Source organism: Nanorana parkeri, unplaced genomic scaffold (genome assembly GCF_000935625.1).
Source record: "Nanorana parkeri isolate BGI_ZX_2015 unplaced genomic scaffold, ASM93562v1 scaffold1117, whole genome shotgun sequence".
Classification (NCBI taxonomy): domain Eukaryota; kingdom Metazoa; phylum Chordata; class Amphibia; order Anura; family Dicroglossidae; genus Nanorana; species Nanorana parkeri.
This window is the reverse complement of record NW_017307385.1, coordinates 216192-232249: the sequence shown is the minus strand read 5'-3', so window position 1 is coordinate 232249 and position 16058 is coordinate 216192.

The window sequence follows — 16058 nt, the reverse complement described above, 5'->3', positions numbered from 1 at the left end:
TACATTTGCAATTAAACTCTGCAGCATAATAGTGTCCCCCCCCCCTTGCCCTCACTCACTGTGCCGGAGAGAGCAGCGACGAGTCAGCGCTGGTCCAGTGGGAGGAGCTCCAGGTGGGGTCCTAATTTAGCTGGCTCAGAGGTGCCTGCCAGCTAAAGTAGAATCCCACCTGTAGCTCCTCTCGCCGGACCAGCGCTGACTTGCCGCTGCAGGTTTTTTTTTCTTTTCTTACTTACCTCACCGAGCGTCGCGTCACTGCTGCTCCTGTGGGCGGCGCTCCAAACGGGGTCATCTGGCAGTCTCCGGCCACCTAAATTAGGACAGAGACTGCCAGATGACCCCGCTTGGAGCTCCGCCCACGGAGCAGCAGTGACGTGACACGACGCTCGGCGAGGTAAGTAAGAAAAAAAACAAAACAGCGCAAGCTTCGGCGCTAGGCATCGGGGCATTTTGACAAGTACAACTACTTGTCAAAATGCCTTGTATCGGGCCCGATTCCGATGCTAGCATCGGTATCGGGACATCCCTATTAATATGTATTTATTCACCATAGGGTGATTCTGCGTATTTATATATTTCTGTATTTACTTCACATGTAGATTATCATTAGATTGCACATGTAGTTGGTCTCTATAGCGCAGGGCATGTTTATAATTCACGTTTTTTAGGTGTTATATACAGTTTTTTAGCATGGCAGCTTAGGGGTTTGTTGTTCCATAGCACAGATCCTGTTTGTAATATTATCTATAGGTGCATCCCTAGTATTGAGAGTATAGGAAGCTTTGCTGCAGCCATACATAGAACTTGATAATGACATTTTCTTTATAAAAACTCTATCCTGCTTCAGCATCATAGATTGAACTAGAGAAGCAATGTCAGGAACCTGCTCTGCATATGTATATGTTGCACACAGTATATGTATCTGTTGCATACATAAACTGTGGCATATTTGGGCACTTACTTGGTGTGAAGGTCCTGAGAGGGGAGGCAGGAGGGGACACATTGGGGGTGACATCTCAGGGCACGGTGTGGGCTCCCAGCAGGGCCCCAGACAACACAGGAGAGCAGAGTACAGAGAGCGGGAGGTGGGGCCGAGTTGATAGTGGGCGGAGCCCAGAGCCACGTCTATGCTGCTGTATGTAGCCTCCTGTCTGTAGAGCACCGATGCTGTGTACACAGACAGGGGGCAGGGCTGGTGCAAGCCTCATTGCCTACACAGGTGAGGCTGCCAGCCCTGCATGTGTTTATCTTATGTGGGCTGAAGGGGCAGCTGCTTTGGGCCCCACAACAATGATTGGGCCCGGGGCGACTGCCCCTTTTGCCCTGCGTTAAAGACGGCCCTGCATACTGTAATTATCAATAGATTGAAAGCCATGTGGCCTGGTTTGGTACAGGAAGGGGAGAACAAACTTGCATGCCTGGTTAAGAGCCAGACAGAAGTTTTAACGTTTAACAACGTTGTTGTTGTTGTTGTTTAAATGTCACGTTTAAAGGACTACTTTGTATGGCTCCATAACTTAATTTGCAAGCATGTTATTTAAAGGTTTTTGTATATTTTAAATGGTGTCATGTAAGCCACCTGTAAAGACCCTCTTGCAAAAATGTTTAAAAAAAGATTCTTTCATTAGAACATGTCCCCCATAGCAGTGCCCAGATACCCATGCCCCTTTTTAACTATAGCTTGCAAATTAGCCTTGAACAAGTCCAGAAACAAATTCACTGACATCTCACAGGGTTTAACAAGCCTTTCTGCAAACTGAACTTAGCCTGATTCGCTCATTCCAATTGTTATTCAGCTCCAGTCTTTCCAGGTGCCTCAGGCATTTAGAAATAACAGGCTTACCTACCTGCCATATCAAAATCAGCCACTAGATGGAGCTGAAGGAAAATGTCTTGCTTACAGGGGTTTCAGTAGTGTTTTTTTCTTTAATAAACTCTCAACATTCCTTCAGCTGAAAGAGAAGGAAACAAGTGTCTTGGGAGCTCAGCCTCCATTTCAGGACTGTGAAGAAAAGTACAGGGATAGCCCCACTGCAAGGGTTAATAAAAGTTTTCCCCAGAGTTCTTCATTAAGGACACATATTTGTAGGTTTATAAATTGTATCCTCCCTACACAAAAGCAAATGTGCTTACACTTAACTGTGTGGAGTTACCCCTGAGGTTGTAAAGCAGATGCACTCTCATCATTAGAAGAAGAGGATTAAACAAACAGAAAGAGAATCTAATTGCAATAGCTAACTTTCTGAAATTAAAATATTCAGGAATAATTCTAATAAAATACAGATTATCATCTCTGCTTTGTTGATTTCTATGCCTGCTGTTTAAAAATAAAAATACAGTGATACCTTGGTTTACGAGCATAATTCGTTCCGGAAGCATGCTTGTAATCCAAAGCGCTTGTATATCAAAGCGAATTTCCCCATAGGAAATAATGGAAATTCAGATGATTCGTTCCACATCCCAAAAATATTCATATAAAATGATTACAATACTGTACTGTAATATAATAACGTATAAAATATAAAGAAAAATTAACCAATTTCCAGTACCTTTTGTGGCCGGTGTGAGAGGGACAAGAGAGAGGAGGATTATTGCGTAGTACGACTTTCACTATCAGTAACGGAATCACTGCTATCTCTCGACTCAATGGAATCTTTCATTTTGTGAAACCTTAACAAGGAATCTATCCAATGTGACATTGCATTGTCGTTAAACAGACTCATCGCTCGCACTGCTACAGCCTTATTCTGGTGGTGCTTTTCTACAAAATTTTTCTCTTCTTGCAAGACATTTGCTTGTATATCAAAGCAAAATTTTTCAGAAATGTTTGCTTGTCTTGCAAAACACTCTCAAACCAAGTTACTTGTAAACCAAGGTATTACTGTACTGTTTTTATAACATTTTCCAACTAACAATTCTTTCCTTTTTGGTTCTGAATTATACAGAAGGAGAAAACTAAATAGTGCTACTAGCAAAATGGAACTATTTGTCTTCATTCTTAGGCTCACTGTGGCAGTCTTTAATTTAAATGAAAATCCCAGCAACCACACAACACAGAAGGTATTTTCAGCTTACACTGTTCTTCTCATTTAGCATTAATAATATTTGTAGGAGGTAACAGAGTTTTATCTGCTATTTAAATAACATTAGTCCTATCTGGGCAATTTGGCTGGGACCAACTTCAAACTATCAGCTGTAAGATTCATGGACTCTGCTGCACAACACAGTGTGTTGCTGCACAACACTGCACAACAACATGATCGCCCACCAAACTAATCATTTGCATTTTATTATAAACAACTGAACGCAAGTAACAAAAACACAAAAGCTTATTTCTATGAAAGTAAAAATATCTACATGGATACATGTGTTTCACTACAACATTTATCACTGCTAAATATAAATCTCAATAATGGAAGGAAAAAGGAGAAATATTTATAGCAGTGATATATTCTGTGGTCTCTTATTTTGGAAAGCTGTTAGGACAGCACAGTTTATTTTAAGGGGTGGAATAGGCCTGATTAAACAAAAAAAAGATGGAGAAGGATGCTCAGAGCACTGCTACCAGAGGGACCTTGTCATATCAAAGCAGTGTTAAGTGTTATACGTATACAGAGAGAGGGGAGAAAGTGCTGGGTTTGATTTGGTAGTATGATAAAAATGTTGCCCTAAGGTTTGTGTCAGTTCTCATCATTTGCATACCAGCAGACCTTTGTGTGTCACTAATATTGGTTAATGCAATAAAAGTCTTTTTCTATATAACAGCTTTTGAAGTCTCAATCATTAGCAATAGACATTAGGCAGCAGCTGTATATATGATAATAATCTGATCTTTGATCTTATAAGATCTTTTCTACCCCCAACACGCATGTAATCTTTCTTACATCAGGTCCTAAAAGTGTGTATGATTATGTATATAATTGATTAAACTCGCGCTCCTATACTATATCCCTAAGTGTCCTTTCCCCAGCTGCTGTGCTAATAGTGAACCACTATAATATGTATGGACTGTTGCACTGCACTTTATTCTTTTAATAATTCCATTTTTATTATTTCAAAATGAACATGGTAACTTTAACATCTTATCGTTCTACATCAAAGTACATTTAAACGATTGAATTCCAGCATTAAGTATCGGCGGGCAGGACTCACTCCCCCCCGGTCAGTTTGCCGGCCTGCGGAGTGGTACTGTCCGTCGCTTGCTTCATACAGTAAGTGTTTCCATGATATGAATGAAAAATATGCACTAAAAAGAAAAAATAAATAAATAATAAGGGAGAAGAAAAAAAAAAAAAAGAGAGAAAAGAAAAGGAAAGAGGGAGAAAGTAAGAAAGGGGAAGGAGGGAAAATGTGAAAAGGGGATTTGAAGGGGGAGATACTTCTGATTTTCTTTATACGATTCTTAATATTACCTATGGCACTAAATTTTACTGTTTCCTATACCCTTCTCTCTGCAGAAGTCTACCGCTTCTTCGTTTGTTTTCCTAATAGTGTATTTTCTTCATGTAGACTGTTTTCGCCCATAACCTATAGGTTTCCGAGTGATCTTTTAAAGGCAGCCCATGGTAGCCAGGTGAATTTGTATTTTTTATAGTTGTCTCTCCGGATAGACGTTAATTCTTCCATCAGTCTGTAGTATTCTACTCTACTATGCCATTCGCTTATGGTTGGAATGTTAGTTTGATTCCAATATAATGGAATCAAAGTCCTCGCGGCATTCAGTAGTGGTACCACCAATGATCTTTTATAGGCCCTCGTCGGAAGATCCATGAGGTGAAGGAGGCAGACCATTGGGTCCAAAGGTAATATGACCTTGGTGATCCTCTCTATTTGAGCTATTACCTCGGCCCAATAGGGTTGTATTTCAGGGCACGACCACCACATGTGTATGTAAGTACCCTTATGGCCACAATTTCTCCAGCATAGTTCCGTCTTAGATGGATACATTTTATGTATACGTTCTGGTGTATAATACCACCGTGCCATAAAGCGGAACATAGTGTCGGTCACTTGAGTGCTAATGGATGTAATAGCGTTAAAGGCTAACAATTTTTGTTTCTGTACGTCCGTCCAGGTGGTCTCCAAGTCCTGTTCCCATTGATTTAGATATAGTAGGTAAGGACTAAGTTGATGTTTTAGTAGAATCTGATAGATTTTTGATATTCCGTGACGTGGTGGTTCTCATACAAAAAATAATGTTTCCAGAGGTGTGAACTCCGGAGTAGTGCGAAAAGGCTTTGGTAGTGTTGAAATGAAATGTGATAGTTGCCTGTGTCTCCATGTGTCAAATGGGTAGGTCCCCCATTGTTCTCTTAGAGATTCTAACGAGAGTGGTCTGTCTCCTTCCGTTATTTGGTAAAGCTTTAGAGTGTCGTGTGTCGTCCATTTAAGGAACCCCGTGTTTTGAAGTCCCGGTGGAAAATACGAATGGCCAGTTACTGGCATTATTAGTGAGTTGTATTGGACTATCAAACGGGTATATAATGAATTCCAAATAGCCATAGTTTGGCGGGTGAGGGGAGATGTGAGAGAGTGTAAGTTCCAGTGTTCCTGTGGTATCCAGCAAATAGTGGGTATATCTTGGTCGGCTAAGGAGTTTTCCACCTCTACCCATCACTTAATCTTAGTGCAGAAGTGCATATCTAATATCCTATTGAGTGCAACAGCCTGGTAATAACAATTGAAATCTGGTAATGCTAGTCCTCCCTGTTATCGGGTCCTAGTAAGGACTCCATAGGAGATCCTGGCGGGAGACCATCTCCAGATGTACTGACAGACAACCGACTTAAGAGCACGTAAATAGAAATTTGGTAATGTAATTGGTACAGTTTGTAGTATATACAGTATCTGTGGGAGTATTATCATCTTGATAACATTTATCCGTCCAGTAAGGGAAATGCCTACTCGATAGTTGTGCTAGTTATTGAGGTCCCTGTTTACGCTATTTAACAAAGGCATATAGTTTGCGTTAAATAATTCCGTAGTTCTAGCTGTTAACTCTATACCCAAATATTGCATTTTTTGATTATGCCAGCTAAAAGGCATCGATTCTTTTAGAGCAGTTACAATATGACCCGGAGTGGAGATGTTCAATATCTCAGATTTCGTTAAGTTAACTTTAAAATTTGATATTTGGTTGAATATTTCAAATTGTCGTAGTAATGACGAAAGCGAGATTTGGGGTTGTTGGATGAAAAATAAAATATCGTCCGCGTAGTGGGTGCAGGTAAGTGCTCTGTAACCGCTATCCCCAGGATACTAAGCAGGATGTGGAGCGGGAGCTCTTCGTTATGCGACCAGTCACATGCAGCCACCGGCCACGCCCCCGGCGTGTACCATTATTTAATGTGAAATTAGTTGAAAAAATTTAATTTGATTTGGGCTGTAGGGTTATTATATAAGGCCATTATCCCGGTCAGGAATCTAGGTCCCAGTCCTACAGCCCGGAGGGTAGCTCGGAGATAGTCCCAGTCGACTCTGTCGAATGCTTTTTCAGCATCTGTGGATAATAACAGGGTCTGCTTCGGTGATAAGGAAGCTAGATGAATTATACTAATTGCTCTCTGGGTGCTGTCTCTTGCCTCCCTACCCGTGATAAAGCCTGTTTAGTCTGGTGATATTAATTGGGGCATCAAGCGGTTTAGTCTAGTCGCTAAGATTTTAGCGGATATCTTGATATCCGTATTCAGTAGCGATATCGGCCTATAGCTACCGCATGCAGTTACGTCTTTGCCCTCTTTAGGGAATACAGCTATATATGCATGTACGGTAGCTGGTGCCGGTAACTCACCACTCAAGAGGGAGTCAAAATATTTACCTAAATGAGGGAGTAAATTATGTTGGAAAATTTTATAATATTGTAATGTAAAGCCATCTGGTCCTGGGCTTTTCCCCTTGGCCATGGCGGCTATGGCTTGTTGAATTTCATCTAGGTTTATAGTAGATTCCAAAGTTTCCGCTTGGGCCTTAGCTATAGCAGGGATAGGGATCGAGGCTAAATAATTCCGAATGTGATTTAAATGTTGTTCTTTTGTTTGTGTGTTGTTCTCGGGTCTCACCTTATATAAGAGTGAGTAATATTCCTTAAATACATTAGCTATAGCAGTTGATGTATGTACCATTACATCCTGTTTAGTTTTAATCTTGGCCACAAAGTTCCTACTTTGTTTGTCTTTCAGAAGCTTTGCGAGGGATTTCCCCGGTTTATTACCCAGTTCATAAGAACATTGGGACAGATAGTTTAAGGATTTTTTATATTTACAAGTTAGCACCTCTTTCAGAGCTTCCCTTGCGTTTGTCAATTCTTTAAGAGCCGAATTGGATAAAGACCTTTTATGTAATTGCTCTAACGCTGTTACTTTAGCTGTAAGTCTTATCACATTCTGGGTGTGTTCTTTCTTTTTATAGGCACCCTGGGAGATAATGGATCCTCTAATTGTGGCTTTGTGGGCCTCCCATATAATACCTGGCGACTCCTCTCCCTCTGCATTTTCTGAGAAATAATAAGTCAGATCTTTTTTAAGGGTCGTCAGTATTTTATCGTCCCGCAGGAGAGATTCATTCAATCTCCATATGAATGGGGTGCGTTTGTCCCCTGGGAACCTCAAGGATGCCGTCACCGGAGCATGGTCAGAGATGGTTGCAGTTAAAATATCTACATCCTGAACAGTCCCTAGGTGGTAATGATCTATAAGTATGTAGTCTAGCCGTGTATACGTGTTATGGACTGTTGAATATACCGAATAGTCCCTATCTCGAGGGTGGTGTATTCTCCAGATGTCAATCAATTGTATTGACTGTAGCATAGCCTTTAAAGATTTAAGTCGTTTAAAGGCTATGTGAGAGCGTCCGGTAGACGAGTCTAAGGAGGGGTCCATATGGATATTAAAGTCTCCTGCGTAGATCACCATGCCCTACCGGTATTCCCGTAAGAGGCGTAGTGTCCTACGCAGGAAAATAGTCGGAGCTTTATTGGGCGCATACACAGAAGCCAAAGTGAGTAAGTGGTTGTCTATCGTTCCTTTAACAAAGAGGTATCTCCCGTCAGGGTCTACTTTTGTAGACACAAGTTTAAACTGAACATTCCTTTGGATGCCGATCGCAACCCCTCTAGAGCTACTCGAATCCGAGGTGCTGTAGAACCATGTTGGGCAATATAGCAAGGATAAACGCACATGAGTGTGGTGTGTAAGGTGCGTTTCCTGCACGAAGACAATATCGCTGCGTAATCGCCACAGTTCGTGCATCAGTTGATGTCTTTTACTCGGGGTATTAAGACCCCTGACATTATAGGTTAGTATTGTATAATTGGCCATCGGCAATCCAATGAAAGACAGCTTAATAACCTAAGAATCCGGACCGGTACTCCCCCAGGGAAAGAATAAGAAAGTGGGAAAAAGCGGGTAAAGATGGAAAACAATATAGAGAGAAAAAACAAAAACATACATATGAAACACAGTAAAAAGGGAGGTCGTATCTGGTTAGGGTTACAACCAACATTTCTATTCCTTAAGACCCCATATTGGGCTAGTGCGAGCTCCTCCGAGCCGTCTCCGCACATCATTATTGTGGGAGGCGTGTCGGTACCCCCTGGCCCCTGTCTGGCCCAGACTCCCATGTATATTTACACGGTACCATGGGAGGGGGCGTGTCCGGATCGTAATGGCGGATTGGCGTGTCTAGCACTGACCAGAGCAGCACGCATCCTGCCCGCACACTGAGCGTCCCGACTATCAGACCCCATACATAGCGCTGGAAGATGAATCGAAAGAAGACCGGGAAGCAGGGGGCACCGAAAGTGCCGGTGGTGAGCCCGATGCAGCGGTACATTGCCTCGGGAAACACGTCCCAATTGCGGGGCAATGCAGCTCGCTCAAGCCTTTCACCTAGGCTGTCACTGGAGGGGCGGAACATGGATACCTCGGTTCTCGGCTTGGGGACAGGAGACGAGGTGGAACTGACGACGTCATCATCCATGGACGAATTGATGAAAACTTTGCCAACGAAAGCTGAGCTTGTGGAGATGTTCTCAAACCTTGAACAATCCTTAAAGACCGACATCCTAGCAGTTAAAGGGGAAATGACAGCCCTGCTACAGAGGGTGGAAGATGGAGAAGCTCGGCTAGATACCCACGCGGAGGCAATTAAGACCCTGCAAACTCAGGTATGTGAGATGAGGCATACACAGCGTTATACCTCATACCGGGTGGAGGACCAGGAGAATAGGGACCGTAGAAAAAACTTGCAGATAAGAGGCATACCCAAGACTATTACGGATCTGGAATTAACTGAGACAGTAAGGGGGATTTTTAATACTATACTGGACCAACCACCCGTCACTAATCTGATACTCGACCGAGTTCACCGTGCCACCCGCCCGCGCGGTATGGCATTAGAAACACCACGGGACATCATAAGCCGCCTCCACTATTATGGGGATAAAGAAAACATACTACGGAAGCTACGGGAAAACCCCCCAACAATGGGAACACAATGGGAAGCTTATACAGATATACCCAGATCTAGCTCGCGAAACCCTCGCAAGACGCAGGGCTCTACGCCCACTCATAGACATTCTTAAACAAGCGGGTATAAACTATAGGTGGGGTTTCCCATCTTGCCTGATAGTTCGCAAAGAGGGAAAAATGGCAATTCTTCGATTCCCAGAAGACTTACACCAGTTCTGTAAAGCTATAGCAATTGAACCACCCCAGCTGCCGGGATGGCAGGAGGCAATATTGATAAATGACCCTCTCCCGAACTCTACATGGATACCTATAAGCCGCCCCCTACAGCGACCTATAGTGACCTAACTAGGCCTACATAAAAGAAGTATTACTTTGGACGAACTGGTAGACAGTGTAGGCACAGCCTGGTCTAGGTAGTTGGTATATGAGGGTATTATTTATGGGTTAAACGAGATGGGGATGGTAGAAGGGACGTGTTGATTATACAAATATTTAAGTGAAGGCCCCAGGTGCGGGGGCACCTGGAGGCCTTGTATGGTGCACTGCACTTTAAACTCAAATCAATTAATATACATTGTGAATTAATCTCATATACCACTATGATCTAAGCTCATATAAGCTCATATAAACCACGAATAAATAAATATATAAATATATAATTAAATAAATATTACACTCAGGGCTGGATTAAGAGCATCATGGGCCTGGTGCTGAGAATTTCGGTGGGCCTATTTATGGAAATGTCAACGGTCATCAGGGCCCCCTTCCTCCTGCCCGGCTGCAGCTGTGAGCCTGGTAGATCTGTCACTGACACCAAGTTGTAGAGAGACTACAAATCTCAGCAATAAATTGTACAGCAATGCAGAATACCACCAACTATAGATGACTACAAATCCCAGTAATACATTACACAGCAATGCAAAATACCATAAACTATAGAGGACTACAAATCCCATCAATAAATTATACAACAATGCAGAATAAAACCACAAACTATAGAAGACTACAAATTCCAGCAATAAACGACATAGCAATGCAGAATACCACCAACTATAGAGGACTACAAATTCCAACAATACATTATAAAACAATGCAAAATTGCACCAGCTACAAAGGACAGAAAATAAATCCATGCTGCACATCACTTATTATACTATGGTCCCGGACGAATTCCACTAAGTAGTCCTTAATAATTCCCTCTAACAGTTTACATACTATGGATGTCAGACTAACTGGTCTATAGTTCTCCGGTTGGCATTTTGACTTTTTTTTGAATATAGGTACCACATTAGCCTTTCGCCAGTCTCCTGGCACTATACCAGCCATTACGGAATCCTTAAAAATGAGGAACAATGGTCTTGTTATCTCCTTGTTCAATTCTTTGAGTACCTTGGGGTGTAGATTATCAGGTCCTAATGCTTTATTTGCATTTAGTAATTTAAGCCTATGTTGTATCACCGATTCAGTCAACCATTCCGGTGTATTTCCTGTTAAATTATGTGTTTTATCCTGTACATTAAACCCGTCTGTTTCCTTGGTGAATACCGACGAGAAGAAAGTATTTAGCGCCTCAGCCCTCTCCCTGTCGCTTGTGAGTAGCGACCCATTTATGTCCTTTATTGGGCCTATTCTTTCTCCCCTTTTTACTATTTATGTACTGAAAGAATTTTTTGGGGTTCTTGTTACTAACCCCACTAACTACTAATTTCTTTGTAGTTTTGGAATGCCGATACTGTCCCCTCTGTTTTATACTTACTAAATGCAAGTTTTTTTTCTTTAATGTATTTCTTTACCGATTTACTTAGCCATATTGGCTTTGTTCTCGATCTTTTGCTTTTGTTCCCTAGCGGTATACAACTGGTAATAGCATTTTTTAATTTGTTCTTGAAACAGTCCCACTTCTGGTCCAAGTTTAGCTTATCAAATAAGTTATCCCAATCAATTTCACTGAAGTTTAGGCTTCTTGTCCGCCCATCCCCCTTCCCTTTCTTGTAACCAATATTGAAAGCAATCACCTTGTGATCACTATTGCCCAATGTCTCCCCGATTACAACATCCTCAATTAGCTCTGTATTGTTGGTGATGATCAGATCTAGGATTGCATTTTCCCTGGTCGGGACCTCAACCATCTGATCCATAAAATTGTCTCGCAACATATTAAGAAATCCCAGTAATACATTATACAGCATCAATGCAGAATACTATGAAGCTACATACTCCTGTGTTGCTCTGGGTTGAGGGCCTGATGTCTCCACGGTCTCAGGAGGGCTGTGCAGGATTTCAGGGGTACTGTGCAGGCTCTAGGTGATCAGTGCGGGCTCTGAGTGGTTTAGTGTGGGCTGCAGGAGGTTAGTGTGGGCTCTAGGTTGTCAATGAAGGCTCCAGGTGATCAGTGCGAGCTCTAGGTGGTTAGTGTGGGCCAGGTGGTCAGTGTGGGATCCAGGGGCCAGTGCAGGCTCTAGGCGGTCAGTGTGGGCTCTGGGTAGTCAGAGTGGCTCTAGGTGGTCAGTTTCATCATCAGGTCATCAGTGTGGGCCCCTGGTGGTCTGAGCTCTAGGTGGTCAGTGCCATCAAATGGTAGTCAGTGCGGGCTCTAGGTGGTCAGTGCGGACTCTAGCCCAGATAGTAAGTAATTAAGCTGCAAGTTTAAAAATGACTTGCTAAACTATTGCAGACTTGCCAAGCTGTGTTGCACAATTACAGCAAGTCTGCATTGCAAGTCTCCAGACCAGCGAGCTTGCAGAGCTCTTGCTAAGACCTGCAGGACTTTTGCTGTAGACTTGCCAAGCAAATTTGCTACAAATTCAAAAAGTGTCAACTAGAACTTGTGCTGCAAGTGCTCTGCAAGTCTACAACTTGCCAGGAATGTGTGCAGCAAGTTAACAAGAATTACAATTTAACCCTGCCACAAGTTTGTGGCAAGTTATCCTTGCTATCTGGGAGGTAGTCAGTGTGGGCTCCAGGTGGTCAGTGCAGGATCTATGTGGTAAGTGCGGGCTCTAGGTGGTCAGAGCAGGCTCACGGTGGCCAGAGCGGTTTCCAGGTGGTCAATGCGGTCTCTTAGTGGCCAGTGTGGGCTCTAGGTGGTCAGTGTGAGCTCAAAATGGTCAGTGCAGGCTCTAGGTGGTCAGTGCAGGCTCTAGGTGGTCAGTGCAGGCTTTTGGTTGTCAGTGCGCCTCTAGGTGTTCAGTGCAGGCTCTAGGTGGCAGTGCAGGCTCTAAGTGGTTAGTGTGGGCTCCAGGAGGGCAGTGCAGGCTCTAGGTGGTCAATGAAGGGTCCAGGTGGTCAGTGAGGGCTCTAAGTGGTCAGTGCGGGTCAGGTGGTAAGTGCTGGCTCCCGGTGGTCAGTGTGGGCTCCAGGTGGTCAGTGTAGGTTCTAGGCAGTCAGTGGGGGCTCTAGGTAGTCAAAGTGGCTCTAGGTGGTCAGTTTCATCCCCAGCTCGTGAGTGCGGGCCCCTGGTGGTGTGAACTTCATGTGGTCACTGCATTCACCAGTTAGTCAGTACGGGCTCTAGGTAGGCAGTGTGGTCTCTAGGTGGTCAGTGTGGTCTCTAGGTGGTCAGTGCGGGCCATGGGGTCAGTGAAGGGCATGGTGGTCAGTGTGGGCTCTAGGTTGTCAGTGCAGGTGCTAGGTGGTCACCGTGGGCTCTTGGTGGTCGGTGTAGGCTCTTGGTGGTCAATGTGGGCTCCAGGTGGTCAGTGCGGGCTCTTGGTCATCAGTGCAGCCTCTAGGTGGTCAGTGCAGGCTCTAGGTGGTCAGCACAGGCTCTAAGTGGTTAGTGTGGGCTCCAGGAGGTCAGTGCAGGCTCTAGGTGGTCAATGAAGGGTCCAGGTGGTCAGTGAGGGCTCTAGGTGGTCAGGGTGGTCTCTGGGTGGTCAGTGCAGGCTCTAGGTGGTCAGCGTAGGCTCTTGGTGGTCAGTGTAGGCTCAAGATGGTCAGTGTGGGCTCAAGGTGGTCAATGCCGGCTCTTGGTCATCAGTGCGGCCTCTAGGTGGTCAGTGCAGGCTCTAGGTGGTCAGTGCAGGCTCAAGGTGGTTAGTGTGGGCTCCAGGAGGTCAGTGCAGGCTCTAGATGGTCAGTGCAGGCTCCAGGTGGTCAGTGCGGGCTCTAGGTGGTAAGGGTGGGCTATTCAGCAGCTTATTCTCTGGACTCTCTAGCACCACCTGCTTGCCAGCTGCAGTCAATCCACAATCATCTCAGCCTTTAAATACTGAGCACTTTGTGTGCTCTGAGCCTATTTATTTGTGTTTGTTTCCTGTGTGCTGCGGAATTGGCCACTGGAAATCTTTGACTTTGACCTGTTTTCTGACTACCCTTCTGCCTGCCGATTTTGTATCTCGCTGCCTGTTCATGTTAGACCTCGGCCTGTTTCTCGACTGCTCTCCTGGACCCTGATTTTGTACTTCATTGCCCGTCTGTTGCTGACTTTGCTTGCCTGACACCGACTAGCCTTATGCTCCGCCTTACTCCACTTCGGACTCTACCTTCCACAGGTACCTTACAGATGTAGGCATCATAGTGTAGTATATTCAAAAAATCTTTATTAAAACCAATTAACCCCTTCTTAACCAGTGACGTACCGCGGCAGACTCTGTTTAAACTAGTAAAGCCAACTGTCGCCTTTAAAGTAGAAGCGATTCTGGTAGCTCAGCTTCCGCCAGATCGCTTCTATGGGGCGGTAAACACCCCCGCCCGACACCCCCACCATGTTTCCCGAGCCCTGCTGCCCCTCTTACAGGCCCGGGACCAGCTTCTCTGGTGTCAGGGGGAAAGCTGGGGAGGAGATTGGCGAACCTCCATTCACCGATCTCCTCCCGTACTATGGGAATGGGAGCAATGCAGATTACATAACTTCCGGTCCCATAGCTGTCATTGCTGGGCTCCTGAAGCCCAACAACAAGCTACTGAAGTGCTAGTAAGCTCCCCATGTGATAGCAATTAATGTAATGTTTTTGTTTAAAATAACAGTTTTTAATATTAAAATAAATGTAAAAAACATTTTAAGTGCCCCACCACCGCGAGCATGCATCAGGTTTGCCTACGTACAAAAACGCGCACGTCGGATTGAGAGCAATAATTCTAGGGCCAATATTTACATTTATTTCTAAATTGATGACCTGTGTGGGGCTTTTAAAGCGTCGTCTATGGACTTTTTGTGTAATGAATTTTGTTCCAGTTTTAAGGACGCACACAATTTATATCCTGGGCATGCTGGGTATTTGTTTACTCGTTGTAACCTCTTTTATAATTGATTACAAAAATGGGTATTTTATTGTGTTTTGGGGCATTTAAGTGCATTTTTCAAAAAATTTTGGGATTTGATAAGGAGTTGCGCTAATATCGTGCAACATACACATTACCAACTGCCACCATTGTATTCTATAGGGTCTTGGCTTTCAGAAAATATATCATGTTTAGGCGTTTTAAGTAATTTTCACACCTAAAATGTGAATTACATCATGTAAACATAAAATTAAAAAAAGGCCTTCATCATGAAGAGGTTAAAAAACACACATAAGATCAAATGTATTGTGCATTCCCCACCACTGCTTATCCTGTGCATGTGATAACTTCTGAACGTTCGTAATGGCATGATGACGACAGCAACTATCACCCATTCCAGATTGTAGTGTAATATTTATTTATTCATTCTTGGTTTATCCTCAACCTCACTCCACTTCCACAGTACCTGTGGAACAGTTTACATAATAAACGGGCCAATATGTGAGTGGACCCAGCTGAGGTCGTTAAGGCTCTTACAGGCCAAGGACATTTGATTGGTGCCCATGATGCACATCTTTGGACACTAACCTGGATGAGCTCACCGGCATGGTGAAATCCTTGTTGCAGGCCTTACATCTGACCTCTGCACTCCTTATGTCTGTCCTCTGACCTCTGTGCGTTCCTTACTTCTGACCTCTGCACTTTGTATGTTCCTTACTTCTGATCTGTGCCTTCCTTACTTCTGACCTCTGAACCCTGTGCGTTCCTTAGATCTGACCACCGCAGTCTGCGCGTTCCTTATGTCTGACCATTGCACTCTGTGCGTTCCTTACTTCTGACCTCTGCACCCTGTGTGTTCCTTAGATCTGGCTTCTGCACTCTGTGCAGTCCTCAGATCTGACCTCGGTGCGTTCCTTACTTCTGACCTCTGAACCCTGTGCGTTCCTTAGATCTGGCCTCTGCACTCTGTGCGTTCCTTCGATCTGTCATCTGCACTATGTGCGTTCCTTACATCTGACCTCTGTGCGTTCCTTACTTCCTAACTCTGCAATCTGTGCGTTCCTTAGATCTGACCTCTGCACTCTGTGCGTTCCTTACATCTGATCTCTGCACTCTGTGCATTCCTTAGATCTGACCTTTGCACTCTGTGCGTTCCTTACTTCTGACCTCTGCACTTTGTATGTTCCTTACTTCTGACCACTACACCCTGTGCTTTCCTTACATCTGACCTCTGCACTCTGTGCGTTCCTTATGCCTGTCCTCTGACCTCTGTGCGTTCCTTACTTCTGACCTCTGCACTTTGTACGTTCCTTACTTCTGATCTGTGCCTTCCTTACTTCTGACCTCTGAACCCTGTGCGTTCCTTAG